The sequence below is a fragment of the Furipterus horrens genome, unplaced genomic scaffold, assembly GCF_987537825.1.
Source record: "Furipterus horrens unplaced genomic scaffold, mFurHor1.1.pri manual_scaffold_1, whole genome shotgun sequence".
In the NCBI taxonomy this organism is placed as follows: Eukaryota; Metazoa; Chordata; class Mammalia; order Chiroptera; family Furipteridae; genus Furipterus; species Furipterus horrens.
Window position 1 is genome coordinate 119,690,396 of NW_028327171.1, and position 19,350 is coordinate 119,709,745.

A 19,350-nucleotide genomic window follows, 5' to 3' on the forward strand; every position below is an offset into this window, starting at 1 on the left:
CTGATAAATTTGTAGAACCAAGCTGTGGATTCTTCTCTCAGATGGTTGAGCAACAATGACAATACCATACAGAATTAAGACCTGTTGTAGTCAGGATGTTGGGTCATTAAAATCATAAATTTAACTCTCTTCCACATAATTATAACTATTTTTTACTATTCTAATTGTGATGCTCTTTTAGGATATTAAAGACTTTAGTTACATTCCCCAGGGTAAAACAGACTCACTGCATGGAAGGCAGTAGACAGTGTGGCCCAGCCTTGATTGGTATGTCCCCCTTGCACAGACTTCACTGAGATCTCCTGCCCAGCACAGTCCCCCAGTCCCCCAGAGTTTCAATGGCATTTTCAGTCTTATGAGAGAACCACCTGCTACACAGAGATTCACATAATAAAGAGAAGACCACATGATGGATAAATGTGTATAATACGTTATGTAGATGGTAAATTTTTATTTTACACAGAGGTTTACACGTGAATGGAGTGATGAAGGAGAAGATGAAAGTGGACACACATATGGGTTGTATAGATCATTTTTCATGTCTGTTTGAATCAAAAGGACATCTTCTCAGTGGCTCACCTAATATTTGGTACTAGTAATAGATTATCATTAGCTTCCTAATAAAAGCAAAGAACAGCAAGTAAATATTCCTCCAAGAAATTCTCCAAAGATAGAACACACGTTTTGAAGAAGGCTAGCTAGTAAAGAAGCCTGGGAGGCAGAGCAGTATCATTGTCTCAAGTGGACAGGCACTGCCTCCCTGTGGCTCAATGAGAAATAGCATGAGTGCTACAGGCCCATGTTTTGTCAGCAATAGAAGCCAACATGGCAGAGACATTTCCCCAGGCTTGCCTCCAAACTCAATTATATGCTGTAAGATTCAGTGTTTGGGGATTGGGAGGGTATATTCCAGTGTAACTCACTGTCCTAGAATGTCTCACTGTGAAAAACATAGGCCAGTTTCCAAGTGCAGTACAGTATTCCCTCACTTACCACAGGTATTCAGCCCTGGCTGGTTTGGCTCAGTGGATTGAGCGTCGGCCTGCGAGCTAAGTGTCGCTGGTTCGATCTTCCAGTCAGGGCACATCAGAGAAGGAAAACTCTGACTCCAAAAAACCTCCGCTGCCTTGCGGCATACCTCTTCAGGGGAAAGGCTAAGGGAGTAAACCCCGACAGAAAATCCGGAGCCGGAGTCCCTAAGGCGGTTTGACGTTGTAGTCAACACCGGCAACTCCTGCGGCGCACCTGAAGCCAAGCTGTATTGACTCCGTCTTTCCCTTGGGCCCTTCAGCTGCGAAGAGAGGGGGGGTCTGCTGCATGGGCAACAGCAGACCCTCCATATCACCCTGCCCAGGCTCTGTAGCTTCAGCTTCACTGGAGAGGACACTCCAGCGTCATTGCAAGATGTCGATTCAACACGGGAGGAGACAGATACCGTGTCACTCCCGAGTCGGACTGCACAACCATTCTTGGCGGTGCAGATAGACACTTAAGAAGCTACACCATCGTCTCTCGAGACGGACGGCTGCCGACGACCACAGGTATTACGTCCTAGATGCCCCCGTGATAGGTGAAAATCCGCGAAGTAGGAACCTTACATTTATTTTAGTATTTATATATTTTAAGGCTTTATAAACCTTTCCCACACATTTATAAACTGTTCCCAGTCCCTTATTAACCTTTCCCACTCCCTTATTAACCTTTTCCATACTTTTATAAACACTACTTATGTTCTTAAACATATTCTATGCTCTTAAACCTACGTAACTTTAACAACATACATATACCGCAAGATCCGGCAATATAGCGAAAAATTTGCAATAAGTAATTAAATATAATATTTTTTAAAATGCCTAGCATTGGCCTGTGAGCCAAGTGTTGCTGGTTCTATTCCCAGTCAGGGCACATTACTATGTTGCACGTCAGGTCCACAGTTGGGGGCGCAAGTGAGAGGCAACCACACAGCAAAAAAAAAAAAAAAAAAAAAATCCCGCAATACAGTGAGGCCACAATAAGTGAACCGCGATATAGAGAGGGGCTACTGTATTTCATGGAGTATTTATTAGGCACCTAGTCAAGCCCAGGGTTCCAACACAGCAAATAGTGAGGAAAAGTGTTGTGAATAACTTATCTTCCTCACAGCTCTTTATGACTGCTTTAAAAAATATCAGTTTAACAACTAAAGCATATTATGAAGTCCTCCCGATCACATCAACAATAAAATATTTTTAATTAGAAGACTACAACTCAACATATTTATGAAATAACATATAAATTCATAGTTTGTTTGTTTGTTTTTTTAAATCAGAGCACCTTATATCCCTGGTCAGTTTATCACTTCATGTAAGCAATTATCTCATCCCTTTTGATTTCTACCCAATTTCATTGCTGCATAGTATTTCTTCTAAACTCTGCTACACGAATGACACTCTTCTGCCCTTCCTGCTGCCATCTTCCTCCAGCCAGCATAGCTCCTTTTTCTCTGAAAGTGGACTGCACCTGCAGTCATTCCAGGCAGTTTCCAAATCCAGAATTATTCATTGAATGTCCAGAGCCTTTCTGACTGACCTTTTTCTCACAATGCAAGGCATGTCACATCATGTCTTTTTAATGTAAATGTACACAAAATTTATTGAAGCTGTAAATTACAATGTATACATTCTAATCCTATAATTTCACAAACACTTTACAGTTATTCTCCACATCTACATTTGTTCCTACAACATCTCTTGCTATTGAAGCAAAATGAAATTAAAAAATTAGAAAAATGTCCCAAGTGTTCAAGTCATAGAAGTTCTTTAAAATTTTTGGTGCTAGTTTCACTGATAGTTGTACAAAATTCTACCTCTGTAAATCACAGTAAGACAATGAAGCAAAGTCATAGTTCATCCTTCATAATCTCTTACAACACAGATTGTAAGAGGTTTAGGATCACATCTGATAAAGAAGTACAGCTTTAGCACTTCAGAAAATTTATCCATGAAAGAATGGATGTGAGACATGTCATTCAAACTGTAAAATGTAATCTGACCCAGCTCACAGTCCAGATAGGTGCCAATCCCTCTGGGCTTTTCCTTCAGCATGAGGGCAACAGGAACAGACCCTCGTGCCACATAACCACTATTCTGCAGCTGAATCATCCAATGTCTGTCCTGGTAGGGCTGATTTCTCTTCTTGGTAAGGGAGTCTTTATAAACCCCAAGAGCCCACTCAGGGTTGTCATCCACCTGGACCTCCCAGTAATGTTGGCCACAATCAAAGCCTTTGGAACCCAGGACAACTGGATTCATCATAAGTCCCTTTGGATTTCAACAAACTCTGCTTTTCCCTCATAAATGTCATATATGTCTTATCCTCAGATACAAGCAGATTAGAATGTGTTGTCTCAGGATCCAGAGTAACTTCTCTAGATTTCTGTGTAATTTTCTGCAGAGCCAAATACTGCCAATGAAGAATGCATCCTTCTCTCCTTAACTGCACCAACAGACAGCTGGGGGTCTCAGGCTTTCACAACTATGGAGGGCACTCTTGATATCTGACAGCAATTTCATCCCTGACCTCACACTCTTCTCTGCCACCTCCTTTAGCAGACCCTTGAGGGTAGAAATGTTGTCTAAAAATGCAGTTGTGTTTGCATTGAGTTTCTTTTGAATGTTCTTCCCTCCAATTAGCCTTGAAAGAACTGCTTCTTGCTTGTGATCTACTGATTGTGTCGGATGCTCAAATTCAGAGGCTAATTTCTACCTCCAGTTTTGCACATTCTCTCTCAGTTTTAATAGTTTCCTGTCTTGGGTTACTAGTTTCTGAAAACCTGCCTTCTGCTTCTTGAGGTCTCGATGTAACTGCTGGCCTGTGCCTATGATGAGAGGTGACCTCCTTCCTGGGCCTCACCTGGTGGCCCTTGTGGTTAGGGGACTGAGAGCACAGGAGACACAACACCTCTAGGTCCTCCTCACAGAAGAGTGTCAGGGTCTGGTTGTGCTCCTCACACAAGCGCCTCTCTTCCGGCCTCTTCTTTTTGCTTCTGGTGATCTGGAGGCAAGTGGCAAAGTAAATCATCCTTCCCAGCTGAATGATACTCCTCAAGTGCCTCTCTTGGCACAGGTGATGGCAGAGAACAAGGGAGACCGTGACTTAGATCAGCCTATGAGTGGTGTATGCAGGAGTGACAGAAGTCATGCTCACATTTGGTGGTGACAGGGCCTCGCAGGTCATCCAGACAGATGGGACAGTTGGTTTCTGCTTGAAGTCCTGCCAGAGCTGCCTCAACCACATTAGGCCCTGAATGAAGGACTGGACTGAGGTGGGAGGTTTTCCTTCAGTAATCTGGCCTCTGTGAAATATCTCCACTGAGAAGCAGATGCGCCCTCAGATCTCTGTCCAAATTCTCTTTGCCAATTAAAGACAGCCCTTAAGTGTCCTATAAGGTCCTTAGCTACAGAGGTAGGTGCGCAGAGGAGCCCCACTGTCCACCTATAGCCAGTCACAGTAGTTGGAGAACTATCTGCTCTTGGTAGCTCAGAGGATGTGAATCCAAGGGCTCAGCAATTCTCTTGCTCAGAGAGCAGTCATGACTCTTAGTTAGCTATCGGTTTCTGGAGGAGACAGCTCTGGGCAGGTCTGTAAGGCTGGTCAAAGGGCAGTCTCCCACAAGGGTCTTTGAAGGCAGACTGGCACAGGACTGCCACACCATGTCTTAATTGTCTTCATTTGATATGGAGCTTTTCCCAAGCCAACTGCTCCTCAATCAAATTGCACTCCAGCCCTTAGCATGGTGCTTAGCATACAGTAAATACTTACTACTGATGTAAAAAAAAAAACTGTGAATCTGAGTTACTCACTGTGGCAGAGAACTTTAGCCCGCCATCAAAATATATTCTTGTCTTCCTCTTCCAAAAAGTGACCAGAGGTGACCTCTGAAAATGGTTCGCTATTCGCTTGACCCAGAAAACCCCACAAAGTCATGCAGATCAAGAGGTTCGAATCTTCGTGTTCACTTTAAGAACATACATTAAACTGCTCAAGCCATCGAGGGTATGCACATTCGAAAGACTACCAAATATCTGAAAGATGTCACTTTAAAGAAGCAGTGTGTCCCCTTCCATCGATACGAGGGAGTTGGTAGGTGTGCCCAGGCCAAACAGTGGGGCTGGACACAGGGTCGGTGGCCCAAAAAGAGTGCTGAGTTTTTGCTGCACATACTGAAAAATGCAGAGAGTAATGCTGAACTTAAGGGTTTAGATCATTGAGCACATCCAGGTGAACAAAGCTCCCAAGATGCGGCGTAGAACTTACAGAGCTCACGGGCGGATTAACGCATACATGAGCTCTCCCTGCCACATTGAGATGATCCTCACTGAAAAGGAGCAGATCATTCCTAAACCAGAAGAGGAGGTGGCACAGAAGAAAAAGATATCCCAGAAGAAACGGAAGAAACAAAAGCTTATGGCCCAGGAGTAAATTCAGCATAAAATAAACACTAATAAAAGTAAATACATATATATATCTTCTCTCAAGGTGTATGGCTGGACAGCCTCTCCCAGACTCTCTTACAGTCACATAAAAATGTCATTTGTTTACAATGCAAGAAGAAAGAAACTGGTGTGTGCTGTTTTAGACATGGCCCATGAAATCCTCCTGCATGCATTTCTCCATGGTCTCCCTACTTGTTCTGACAGATGCAGAAGGCACAGAGGTCCTAAGAATAAAGAAGGCACGTCATGGAAGAACTCTGGTTTTCTGAATGACCACATGAACAAGTGCAGTCTCTAGCTCAACTCCCACCCAGAACTTGTTTTTACAATCATATGTAGCGATGTGCTCCTGAAATTATGGGAGTTACATGGTGATACAACATAACCTAAAATGTGAACATGGATCAGGCTGCTGCTCCAGCAGCCATCTGGCACCAAGACACAGCCTTGAGGATGGACACCAGAGAGTAAGCACTGGGGCAGAAAGACAGACGACCTCCTATTAGGGTGGGTAGTCAACACTCAGTTCTCTTCCATGACAATAGGAAGTGCCTGTACTCGTTGACAATGCCAGAGGATGCTCCTGGCACCCCTGCAACATTGATCACAAGGAGCTGGGCCCTGGACTGCTTCCCATCTGGATGCAAGTTTTAGCAGTTTCTTCTCCAACATACCACTGTACAATTGGGAAACTAAGGCCCTGAAAGATGCAAAGACTGGACAAGGCCACTCAGGAAGCAAAGTGGGTCTCCTAGGGCAGGGCTGAACTCTTCCCAGGGCATTAGCTTTGAAATGAGATCTCCAAGGACTCCATCCCACTTCATCCCATGTGGAGTCTCTTCCATCGGGGAATCCACACTGGTACCCACACCCATATATAACCACTCACATCAGAGGAGGGAACATTAAAGCATGGGGTCACAGTGATTACACTTCTGAAAATTTATTCAAAGAAACCTGAAACACTAATTCAAAAAATATATGCACCCCTATGTTCATAGCAGCATTATTTACAATCCGACAAGATTGGAAGCAGCCCAAGTATCCATCAGTAGATGAGCAGATAAAACAGCTGTGGTACATTTACACAATGGAATACTACTCAGCCATAAAAAGGAAGAAAATTTTACCCTTTGTGACAGTGTGGATGGACCTGTAAAGCGTTATGCTAAGTGAAATAAGCCAGTCAGAGGATGACAATTAATTATAATATAATTTCACTCATATGTGAAATCTAATAAACAAACTGAACTAACAAGCAAAAGAGAGACAGACTCAAAGATAGAGAGCAGGCTGACAGCTCTGGGGGTATTTGAGGGAGTGGAAGAATCCAGCAAAGAAGAAAAAAAGAGAGAAAGAACTCATAGACATGGACAAGTGTGGTGATTATAGGGGGCGGGGAGTGGGTGCAGGTTGAAGAGGGTAAAGGGGTGATAAATGGTAATGGGAAAAATAAAAAATATTTTTAAAAGTCACCCATTAATTGGGGGTGGGGGAAAAGCATAAGGTTAGAGAATGAGTGAAGCCAAAACAAGAAAGAAGCTGGTGACAGTTCTGCCATAAGGCAGCAGCATTCAGTCCCCCAGAACATGGTCATGGACCACAGCATGGGAAGATGGGAAATTCCTGGGTGGGACAGTGTTCGAGGCAGGAGGAAATGGTAGAGCCTGGGGTTTGAAATCCACAGCTCTGGGTAACACAACTAGGATAATCCTCTTCTCTTCCCTTACCATCATCCTTCAGGATGGAGGAGATTAAAAAAAAAGAGAAGTTCTCAAATTCCTCCTCTAAAAATTTGAGGACTTGCAATGGGAAACGCTAAGAATCCCAGTCTTAGAAATGTTACTGGGCTCATGTGAAGCATGCATTCTATGCTCTGGAGAGCCTTCTGAGCATAGAGGCCTGGCACCTGGAAGTCCAGGGCTGAGACTACAGCAGCCGGTAGTCCTGTACTGAACCATTCAGCCTTGGACTCAGGCAAAGACCACTTGATCTACGCCCCAGCACCTCCTTTGAAATTAAGGACTAAACCACTGCCCCAACCCTTATGAGAAGACCTTGTGAGCGAACTAGACACCCCGTAGCATTGCAGACAGGAGGAACAAAACGGAAGTTTCTGAGGTCCCTCTTAAAGTCCCCCAGATTCTTGCTCATTTGTCTCGCTGAATCATAGGAGAGCCCATCGTTAGAGACTCTCTGAGAGGTGTGTTCGGCGATGTGGTTTCGCTGCTTGGGATGCAGTGCTAGCGCTGACCACCAGGGGCACCCTGTGTCCAGTGGGTTCAGATAAAGCAACTGGAGCAGGAAAGTCACCTAACCCCGTGCTGCCCTTTTTTCTGCCTTGACTGACGTGGACCTCCTATTATTAGCATTTCTCCTTAATCTCTGAGCTGGTCCCTTGGTGGAATAGGTCCTCTTCTCTCTTGCTTCAGTTTTTGTGCCCTGAGCATGTGAATTGGGCGTGTGATGAAAAAAATTAGCAGCACCTGTGCCCTCCAGGCACTCAGTCTGGAGGCAAAGATGGAAAAATCCACTAACCAAACACAAATGAAACAAAAGATCAGATGCCACATTGGAATACTGCAGGGTGCCACCAGGAGTGCTGGGCTGCACCAGGTGAAGGGTGTGAAAAGGCTGCACTGATGTGTCATTTCTATTTTAGTCAGCATGGCAAGAAGAAGCCAGCCCTGCACAGGTCTGGAGATATTTAGCCTGAAAAACGGCACAACTGAGCAGAGACTGGGGGGAAAAGGTTTGGACAGAAAGGAGATCAGAAAGAGGGCCACTGAGGGAAGATGGCAGGGACATAGTCTAGTGCAGGCATGGCTGTATCTGTGACCTATTGCTGTGTGACAGTGTGGCCCCACACTTAGTGTCTAAACCAGCAAACACGTTCTCTCAGAGTTTCTGTGGGTGAGGAATCCAGCACAGCTCAGTGGATGCTTCTGCCAGTGTCTCTCAGTTCCCTGGGTCTGCAGTCTCAACTGTAGCAGGATCTGAGCTCACTCAGGGGTACTGGTGGGATTCCATGTGGATTGAAGGTCGAACTCTCTGTGTCTCATGCTCTGCCTCAGAGCAAGGCCATGAGGGTCTCAGCAATTAGCAACTTACAACAGAGCCTTATTCACCAGTGTGATGGGCCTGAGTGACCACTGATTATGGACTGACATTTTAAAATCACATCTTGGAAATAACACCAGATCATTCTGTCATCTTAAGTCATTAAATCCAGTCTGCACTCAAGAGAAAAGGACTACATTAGGATGTCCTTACCAGAAGATGGGACCACAGGGAGCCACTGAGAAGACAAAGGGAAGGCCCCGAGAGGTTCATGCCTTCCCAGAACCACAGACTGGTCAGAGTGCAAACCTAGTAAGATCCTTGCTGTATTCTCAAAGTAGGGTCCTGGCTGCGACCAAGTATTTTTGTCAGAGGCTCTGGGAAAGGCCTTGCTCTGAGACAGAGCATGAAATAGTTAGACCTTGAATCCACATGGAATCCCACCAGTACCCCCCAAGTGAGCTCAGATCCTGCTGCAGTTTGGACTGCAGCCCCAGGGAACTGAGAGACCTGGCAGAAGCATCCACGGAGCTGTGCTGGATTCCTCACCCACAGAAACTCTGAGAGAACACGTTTGCTGGTTAGACACTAAGTGTGGGGCCACACTGTCACACAGCAATAGGTCACAGATATGGCCATGCATCTCCATCTCAGCCATGGAGATGGCATGCACACCTGCTCATACCCTACCCAGCAAGAAAGCAGCTGGTAACAGCTTTATGCTGACCTCACACGCAGTTCTGAATCTCATCTCTGATTGAATACTTGGGAAATGAGGGTCCACAGAGAGGCAGAGAGGAAAGGGTATATGACAAGCAGATTTGAGAGCTAAGGGTCATTCTGACTGCCAGAACAAGGGTCCATGCACTCCCATGTGCTTGGCATTTAGAAATCAGAAATCCTAAAGTTTGGGGAAGCTCTTGCCTATTTTTCCCTAGGTAAGTTCTATTCTTTTCTGGGCATCCAGATCATGCACCTGGGGAAAAAACACGTGCACACACACACACACACACACAAATAATGTAAGGCTTATGGGTAGGATCAGAAGAGAAGCATACACAGGAGGTAACAAGAAGAAAACAGATTGGAGGCACTACATACATTGGACAGCACTCCTCCAGTTTTACAGGTTTCATCCACATATGCCTGCGGACACCCCTAGGAAGTACCTGCTAGAATAATTCCCATTGTGCAGACAGGAGAAAGAAAGGCATTAGAGGCACCTGAGAAGTAGAGTACTTATAAACAGGTGGAGAAACAAGTAAGAAGAGCCACAGCTACTCCCAGGTGTTGGGCCTCAGTGACTGAGGTAATGACAGGTATGATCAACACTTGGGGCTAGTCAAGCTGAGCTGGGTTTGAACCACAAACTGGCTGGAGGACAGCAGTCACCCTTCTGCCCAGATCTGTTTCCTCCTCCATCTGTAGAGATAATGGCCAACACCAACAGTCAGGCAGACTAAATCAAACACTGCAGGTAACTCCTCGCACAGCACCCGGCACGTAGTGCTTTGCCCGTAGTGCACTGACAAAAGCAGAAATCATAGCCAGCAATTTGGGAAGATAAAAGGCAAGGTCCATTTCTTTAAATTAAGATATAGTTTGCATACTATAAAATTCATCCTTTTAAAGTATACAGTTCATTATTTTTAGTATATTGTAAAGGTTATACAACCACCACCACTATCTAAACCTAGATAGAACATCTTCATTACCCCAAAGATAAACTCCAAGCCCATTAGCACTCATTCCCATTCTCCCCTCCCCCAATCCCATGGTTACCACTTACCTATTGTCTCTCACTATAAATTTCCCTATTCTGGACAGTTCATATAAATAGAATCATAGTATGTGGTCATTTGTGACTGGTTTCTTTCACTATGTTTTCAAGGTTCTTCCATGCTGTTGCATGTATCTGTACAGCACGGCCTCAAACGACATCATTTTATCATAACACTTATGAGATGTTGTAGTCTAAACTGGCTTTGTTATATGTTGTTTTATGAGTCACAGGTCCTATCAACAATGGTGAGGACTTACTATACTTCATTACTTTTATACTGTCAAAAAAAATATTCCATTGGATAACATGAAACACATTTTGTTATCCATTTATTAGTTGACAAACACATAGATGGTTTCCACTTTATTATGAATAATGCTATGAACATTTGTGTACAAGTCTTCATAGAGACACACAAGTATATCCTAAACTCTCTAGTATGTATCCAGGAGTGGAATTGCTAGGTGATATAGTAACTGTGTTTAAATTTTCAAAGAACTGACACTGTTTACCACAGCAACATAAGATGAGTTTTGATCAGAATTAAAGACTAGAGAGAGACTTCGGCCAAGACAGAGGCGTAGACAGACACGCTGCATCTCCCTCCACAACTAAGAAGGAATACAACTACCCCAAAACTAGAAACAACCAGAAGTTCCAGAAAATCAAACTACATGGAAGTCCAGCAAACAAAGATATAAAGAAAAAATACTCATCCAGACAGGTAGGAGGGGCGGAGCCAGGATGGAGAGGACACGGTGTGGTGGCAACAGCAGTGGTGGCAGCGGCAGGCCAGCAGAAAGCGCAGTCACGTTTTAAAAAGTCAGGAGAGACACCTGGGGAGCATTTCCGACTTCCCACTGGACCTCACAACTCACAGTCCCAGCACCGGGGAAAATCAAGCCTTATTGCTTCTGACTGTGCAGACCAGTAGAGGTTGGGGTAGAGGCAGAAACTGCCTCTCAGCAGAGTCCATTTGTTTAAAGGTCCCCACGGCCCTAGAACATCTGCAGACCCACCCCCTCTGGGAACAATGGCAAGGGCAGCAGCTAGAGGGGTGCCAGTCTGCTAAGGAAGTGGGAGACATGCCAGGAAAAGGGGTGAGTGCTGGGCAGGCGGCATTTTTCCCTCTCGGACCCCTCCCCAACATACAGCACCACTATGTGGTGAAACAGGTCATCCTGTACTGATGAATCCCTAAGGCTCAGCCCCTTAAAACCTAACAGGAGCGACAGCTCCACCTGGAATGCGGAGGGAAACACACACAGGAGCCTGCCAGAATGAAGAGACAGAGAAGTATGGCCCAAAAGGGGGAATGGGTCAAGGTTCCAGTAGGAGAAATAAGTGAGGAGGAGATAGCCAACCTAACAGATGAAGAGTTCAAAACACTGGTGATAAAGATGCTCACAGGCTTGACAGATATGCTTGAGTATGGCAAATGCATAAGAGAAGAAGTGAAGGCTATGCTAAGTGAAACGAAGGAAAATCCACACAAAACCAATGGTGAAGAGAAGGAAATCGGGGTTCAAACCAATGATTTGGAACATAAGGAAGAAAAAAACAGCCAACCAGTGCAGAATGAGGAAGCAAGAAATGAAAAAAATGAGGAAAACTTCCCAAATTTTGTGAAAGAGATGGGACATACAGGTCTGGGAAGCACGGAGGGTCCCAGGCGAGCTGGACCCAGAGGGGACCACACCAGGACACATCATGATTGAAATGCCAAAGGTGAAAAATAAAGACAGAGTCCTGGGGGCAACAAGAGAGAGGCGGAGAGTTGCCTACAGGCGGGTGCAACTATCAGCTGATTTCGCAGAGGACACTTTGCAGGCAGGAAGGGATTGGCAAGAGGTATTCAATGTGCTGAAAGACAACCTGCAACCAGGACTACTCTATCCAGCAAAGCTATTATTTGGAATGGAAGGGCAGATGAAGTCCTTCCCAGACAAGGGAAAGCTAAAGGAGCTCATCATCACCAATCCATTATTATATGAAATGTCAAAGGGACTTACTTAAGGAAAAGATCAAAATTATGAACACTAAAATGACAACAAACTCACAACTATCAACAAACAAATCTAAAAAATAAAAACAAAATCCAACTAAGCAAACCAGAATAGGAACAGAATCACAGGTATGGGGATCATTTGGAGGGTTATCAGCTGGGAGGGGGGAGTGGGAGAAATGGGGAAATGGTGCAGGGATTAAGAAGTATAATCGGTTGGTACAAAATAGACAGAGGGAAGTTAATAATAATATTGGAAAGGGTGAAGCCAAAGAACTTATATGCATGATCCATGGACATGAACTAAGGGGGGTGGGACTGCTGGAGGGAAGCAGGGTACTGGACAGAGGGGAGCAAAGGGGGAAAAAATTGGAACTACTGTAACAACATAATCAATAAAATATACTTAAACAAAATAAATAAATAAAGACTAGAGAAAAAGCCAATCAGCTTGCGAGTGGATGACGGCAGTGAGAAGACAGGCTAATGAAGAAAGAAGGGAAACCCTTGAGAAAAGCTCCTCCTTCATCTGCATGGTCCTCCACCTTCTAAGTTTTCCCACAGAATGTATCACAGGACAACTTTGAGTCAGATGATGTGATAAATGTAAAAATGCAATGATAAGGCAAAAAGTGATATAAAACTTCTTTTCTAATTTCCTAAGAATATCCAATGATAGTGTTTGTTCCGATGCCAGCTTTGTACAAAAGGTGCACTGTAAAATATGCTGCTACAGAACAGAGAAGCTTGACTGCAGAACCTGAGCATCTCCACACACATGCTGAGAACTGGGCAACGTCATGGAAGCTGCACCTTTGTGGAAGCAGCTCAAAGAGAATGGACATTCACACAGTGGTTAGTCAAATGATAATATTCCTGGTCGAAATGTAATAGAATCCACAATCATCTCAAAATAAAGTTTAAAAGTTAGTATATTAAGAAAATCACAATGCAAAATATATATGAATCTTTAAGTTTTTATAATTTCCCAATTTTCTACCATGCTTATATATCTTTTATAATCACAAAAATATATAAAATGTATCATAAAGCAGTGGTACATATACTTACATATCCCTAAAGTGTCTATATAACCCCCATCATATAACCTTCGAGTGAACACCAGGCAGTATCATCTATTCCATCCTTCAAACGTGTATAAAAAAATTAAAAGTCAAAGTTCTTCTGAAGTCACCTAAAAAAACGCTTGTGTCAACCCTATTTCCCTTTGCTTTTCCTCAGTGAAGATCTTTTGGAAATACAGGGGTATTCATATTTCCTGACTGTTTTTCAGTTTAACAAAAAGTTAGAGCTGCTTGTGGAACAAGACAGGCCACAGCCTAAGAACCCAGGTGCCCATTTGATAAATTTGGTTAGACAAGATTAAGCCACATTCTTGTCCTTTGAGGGTGATGTTGTAGGCAAGGCATGAGAAGGCTCACTAAGCCACAATCCTCCTGGGCAGGACTCCTGTTGTTTCCTTGCTAATTACTACCTCCAGGATTGGTCCCAGGAAGACTGACGGTCAAGCTCTGCTAGGCAATGTATAAGAGAACCTGGGTCCATACTGACCTTTTGTTCTCTTGGGATTTGAAAGTTAACTTCTGGGGCCCTCATGGATAGTCCAACTTGTTAGAGCATTGTCCTGATATGCCAAGGTTGCAGGTTCAATCTCCAGTCAGGGCACATACAAGAATCAACCAATGAATACATAAATAAGTGGAACAATAAATCGATGTCTCTGTCTCTGTCTCTGTCTCTCTCCCTCCTCCCTCCCTCCCTCCTCTCCACCCCCCCCTTAAAATCAATAAAAAATTAAATAAATAAAAGTTACCATCTGGGTGCAAGGAAATGAAGCCCTAAAGTTTATTGATTTTAGTGTTTTTTAACAGTGATTATGGGTCTCTGTCCCAGTTACATAAGTTCTGGATCTTATTTGTTTCTTATTAAAATGGAAAGGGTCAGTACACTCACTGCACCCAAAATAACCCCATAATGATTAAAAACCATCTTCCAGTCTTCACCCAGAAAGCAAAACAAACAGCCCTGTGTATTTCCCAACTGTAAAAAATACTCCAGCTTCCCTTCAATTGTCAGGGTGAGCAAAAAGTTGATCAATGGCAGCTTTGACAAAAGGGACATGACAGGAAGCCAAAGGGGAGTCTTTTCTGACTTCTGAACTGGTCTCACTGGTAGGTCCAGCTGGTACATCCCAACAGTGAGGCCAGATTCAGTCATTGAAACACACAGCTGAAATAGATGAACACAGAACTCTAGCCAGAGCAGATGGCTTTGGGTAAATGTTAGTATTAAATTACACCGGATGATCATGAGTAGCTAACATAAGGGACAGGATAAACTAAAAATAAAAGGAGGTAACATAGCTCAACTTTCTTGTCTGAGGATTCTACATATTTTCATAGATTTATTTTCCTTAAATCAAAAACCCTAAGGTCTTTATAGTAAGGTAAGGATTTGTGGGACTAGGAGGAAGCAGTGTACATATATCACATTTCTATCAGTCCCAGCCCATGCATAAACAGACATAAACCAGAGAATGACACAGGCCTCTGCTTCTCTCCCATCTTCTCAGTGTCTCCAATCTCCTCCACAGGCTCCCTAGGCTGATTAGTATTACAGACCAGTCCACTTCTCTCCCATACTTCCAAGAGCTCCTTCATAGTCATAGTTTCAAATATCTACTCTATCCACTCTATCTAAAGGACTCTCATCTCATCTTAGCATCCTAAATTCTGGTCCAAAAAGGACAGCCACTTCTCCAATATCTCACTATCAGAGTAAACTAAACACTAGCAAAACTGAACTTCTCATCTTCCCCCCCAAAATAGCTCCAACTTTGTTTATTCTTTCAGAAGCTCAGGCATCTTTGATTCCTTTCAACTCCTCTTCCCTTGTCTGCTAATACCATAAATGCCAGAGTGGGTGGTTTAAACAACAGAAATTTATTTCTCACAGTCCTGGGGCCTTGAAAGTCAAAGATCAAGGCACTGGCAGATTTGGTGTCTGGTGAGGGCCTGCTTCCTGCCTCACAGATGCCCCTCTTCTGGCTGTGTCCTCACACAGTGAAGAGGTTGGAGAGAGCGCTCTGGGTCCCCTTTATGAGAACCCTTCTTACGATTCATGGGGACTCCGCCCTCATGACCTAATCATCTCCCACAGACCCCACCTCCTAATACCATCCAATTGGGAATTGGGCTCCAATATATGAATTTGGGAGTGACAGAACATTCTTAGCAATCTTCTACCCCCAATTCCAGTCAGCACATCTACTCAGTTTTTTCTTTGCAGCATATTTCATCTGCACCTTACCCAGTCACGCCCACCACCAGTTACCCAGGCTGACCCTTATGACCTCAAAGACAGCAAAAGCTTCCTCACAGGTCTCCCTGTCTTTGCTCTCTCCCCTTGGTAACATGACAGAGCTGGGATTTGCCTGACCCACTCTTCAATAAGACACACACACAAAAAAAGCATCCTACAGTCTTCCATGCATACTACTCAGTCAAAACTTCCTAACCTCTCACTTCAGTCTTTTCTAAATCTAACAATACAACCTTGCCATAATTGTCCCCTCCATTCAAATGGGTGAAATCCTCATTCCCATTAAATGTCTAGTATATTTCTGCTTTGGTTTCAATTATTCTGCCCATTAAAATCACCTAGTTCCATGCTTATCTCCTAGTACCATGCTTATCTAAATCTTTCCTCTTGACTTAAAGCAGGGAACCTTCAAAGATTGCTAATGAAAAAAGAGACTTCCAGGCAAGATGGAGGCCTAGACAGACATGCTGCATCTCCCCCTACAACTAAGAAGGAATACAACTATCTCAAACTAGAGACAACCAGAAGCTCCAGAAAATCAACCTGCATGGAAGTCCAACAAAGATATAAAGAAGAAATATTCAGCCAGACAAGTAAGAGGCAGAGCCAGGGCAGAGAGGAGGCGGTGTGGCAGTGGCAGCAATGGCAGCAGCAGCAGGCCGGCGGTCACACATTTAAAGAAGTCAAGAGGGACACCTGGGCAGCATTCCCAGCACCAGACCAGACCGTGCAGCTACGGTTCCAACACCAGGGAAAATAAAGTCTCATTGCTTCTGACCGTGAAAACCAGTGGGGGTTGGGGCGGAGGAAGAAACTGCCATGCCCATAGCATAGTCCGCTTATTTAAAGGGCCCCACAGTCCTACCTAGAATGCCTGCAAACCCACCCGCTCTTGGAACCGACAGAGGAACAACTAGAGGGGTGCCAGTCCCATACAGGAAGTGGAGAAGTGCCTGGGAAAGAGTGCTGAGCAAGTGGCATTGTTCCCTTTCAGACCCCTCCCTCACATATAGCACAACATGGTAAAATGGGTCACCCTGTACTGATGAATACCTAAGGCTCCACCCCTTACAACGTAACAGGTGTGACAGCTATACCTAAGACACAGAGGCAAACAAACACAGGAGCTGGTCAAGATGAGGAGACAGAGATGTATGGCCCAAAAGAGGGAACGGATCAAGGTTCCAGTGTGAGAACTAAGCGATGAGGAGATAGCCAACCTAACAGATGCAGAGTTCAAAACACTGGTGATAAAGATGCTCACAGACTTGACAGATTTGCTTAAGTATGGCAAACGCGTAAGGAAGAAGTGAAGGCTATGCTAAATGAAACAAAGGAAAATCCACATACAATCAATGGTGAAGGGAAGGAAACTGAGGTTCAAATCAATGATTGGGAACATAAGGAGGAAAAAAAGTTAACCACTACAGAATGAGGAAACAAAAATTGAAAAAAAATGAGAAGCTTAGGAATCTCTGGGACAACTTTAAACGTGCCAACATCCAAATCAGAGGGGTGCCAGAAGAAGAAGAAGAAGAGCGAGAAATCAAAAGCTTATGTGAAAAAATAATGAAAGAAAACTTCCCACATTTGGCGGAAGAAATAGACATACAAGTCCAGGAAGCACAGAGAGTCCAAAACAAGCTAGACCCAAAGAGGACCACACTAAGACACATCATAATTAAAATGCCAAAGGTGAAAGATAAAGAATCTTAAAAGCGGCAAGAGAAAAGCAGAGTTACCTACAAAAGGGGTGCCTATAAGACTATCAGCTTGATTTCTCAAAAGAAACTGTAGGCAAGAAGGGACTGGCAAGAAGTATTAGATGTGATGAAAAGCAAGGGCCTACAACCAAGACTACTCTATCCAGCAAAACTATCATTTAGAATGGAAGGGCAGATAAAGTGCTTCCAAGACAAGGTAAAGCTAAATGAGTTCATCGTCACCAACCCATTATTATATGAAATGTTAAAAGGGACTTAAGAAAAAGATCAAAACTATGAACATTAAAATCACAACTCGTAACTATCAACATCTGAATCTAAAAAATAAAAACAAAATCCAACTAGGCAAACCAGAATAGGTAGAGAATCATAGGTATGGGGATCATTTGGAGGGTTATTAGCTAGGAGTGGGAAGGGGGAGAAGTGGGGACATGGTGCAGGGATTAAGAAATATAATTGGTTGGTCCAAAATAGGAAGAAGTTAATAATAAAGGAAAGGGTGAAGCTAAAGAACTTATATGCATGACCCATGGACATGAACTAAGTGGGGTGGGATTGCTGGAGGAAAGGAGCATACTGGGCAGAGGGGAGCTAAGGGAAAAGAAATTGGGACAACAACATAATCAAAAAAATATTCTTTTAAAAGCATAGTAAAAACTTTTTAATAAAAAAAAATGTTTTTGTAAAGACTGGTTGTTTCTTAACTAGCTAAACATAAAATTACCATTTTTACCAGACTCCTACGTATATATCCAAAAGAAGTAGAAATATCCGTTCACATATAGACTTGCACAAGAATGTTCACAGCTGCATGATTCTTAATAACCAAAACATTGAAACTTAAATCCTTGTCACTGGATAAATGGGTGAAATGTGGACTATCCATACAATGGACTACTACTCAGGAACCAAAGGAACACATGGATGAACGTACTAATATGGATGAACCTTAAAACATTATGCTACATGAAAAGACAGAATAGACCATATACTTGTATGATTCCATTCATGTGAAATATCCAGAAGAGGCAAATTTATGGAGTTGGAAAATTGACTGGTGGTTGCCTGGGGAGTGGGAACAGGGGTCTTTGGGGGATATAAAAATGTTCTATAAATGATTTATTGGGATTGTTACACTGCTTGATAAATCACTGAATTGTATATTTGATGAATCAACTTTATATGTAAAATGCACTTCAATAAAGCCGTTTATAAATTTTTTCTTAATTACAGTAGGTGTTCCATTAGTTGAGTATTTTATCTTTTACTTGTTTTTATATTTTCTCACCACCCTCTCCCCTGTAAATGAGGCACTAAACATCTTGAGCACACAGACGAAGTCATCCACTTATTTTTATGCTAACATTACTATAAACTGCACCCAACCCAAAGCTATGCATACACTGTGTTCATAACTATTTGTGGATTTGATTTTTGCCTTGTCAGGCTATGGAGTGATGCTATCAAGAACATCGAGGAAGAAATGGTGTATGTGGGAGTCTGAATCTCAGATCCTCCACATCATAGCTATGAACTCAGGGCAAGTTAACTGTAAGTCAATTCCCCAGGTTGCAAATGAAAAAAAAAAAAAAAAAAAAAAAAAGTGATGACTACCTTATAGAGGTGTTATGAGGATGGAATGAGATGGTCTAGATAAAATGTTTAGGCCAGTGCCTGAAACGTGTAAGAGCTCATTGAATGTTGGCTTAAAACATGCATACACAAACTACCACAAATGTAATGCACCAGAGAAATATCTTTCAAACAGGAAAGAACCTTCAGCAGCAACAGAGAGAACTATAGATTGATTCCTCTTCCTGTCAAGAGTAGCCAGCCATGTGTTAACTCTAATTAAAAAATAAATTTTAAATTATAAAATAAAATTTAAAAAGGGTGGCTCTGGGACACCTTTTCTCCCTCCCAGGCCCAGTGAAGTTTATGTATCAGCAGAAATACTAATCA

The 19,350-nt window shown here is 43.2% G+C and overlaps 1 pseudogene; it reads right to left on the reverse strand.

Moving 5' to 3' along the window:
* Positions 1 to 2,885: 2,885 nt before the first annotated feature.
* LOC150021829 (tripartite motif-containing protein 75 pseudogene) lies at positions 2,886 to 9,722 on the reverse strand (annotated as a pseudogene).
* Positions 9,723 to 19,350: the final 9,628 nt, after the last annotated feature.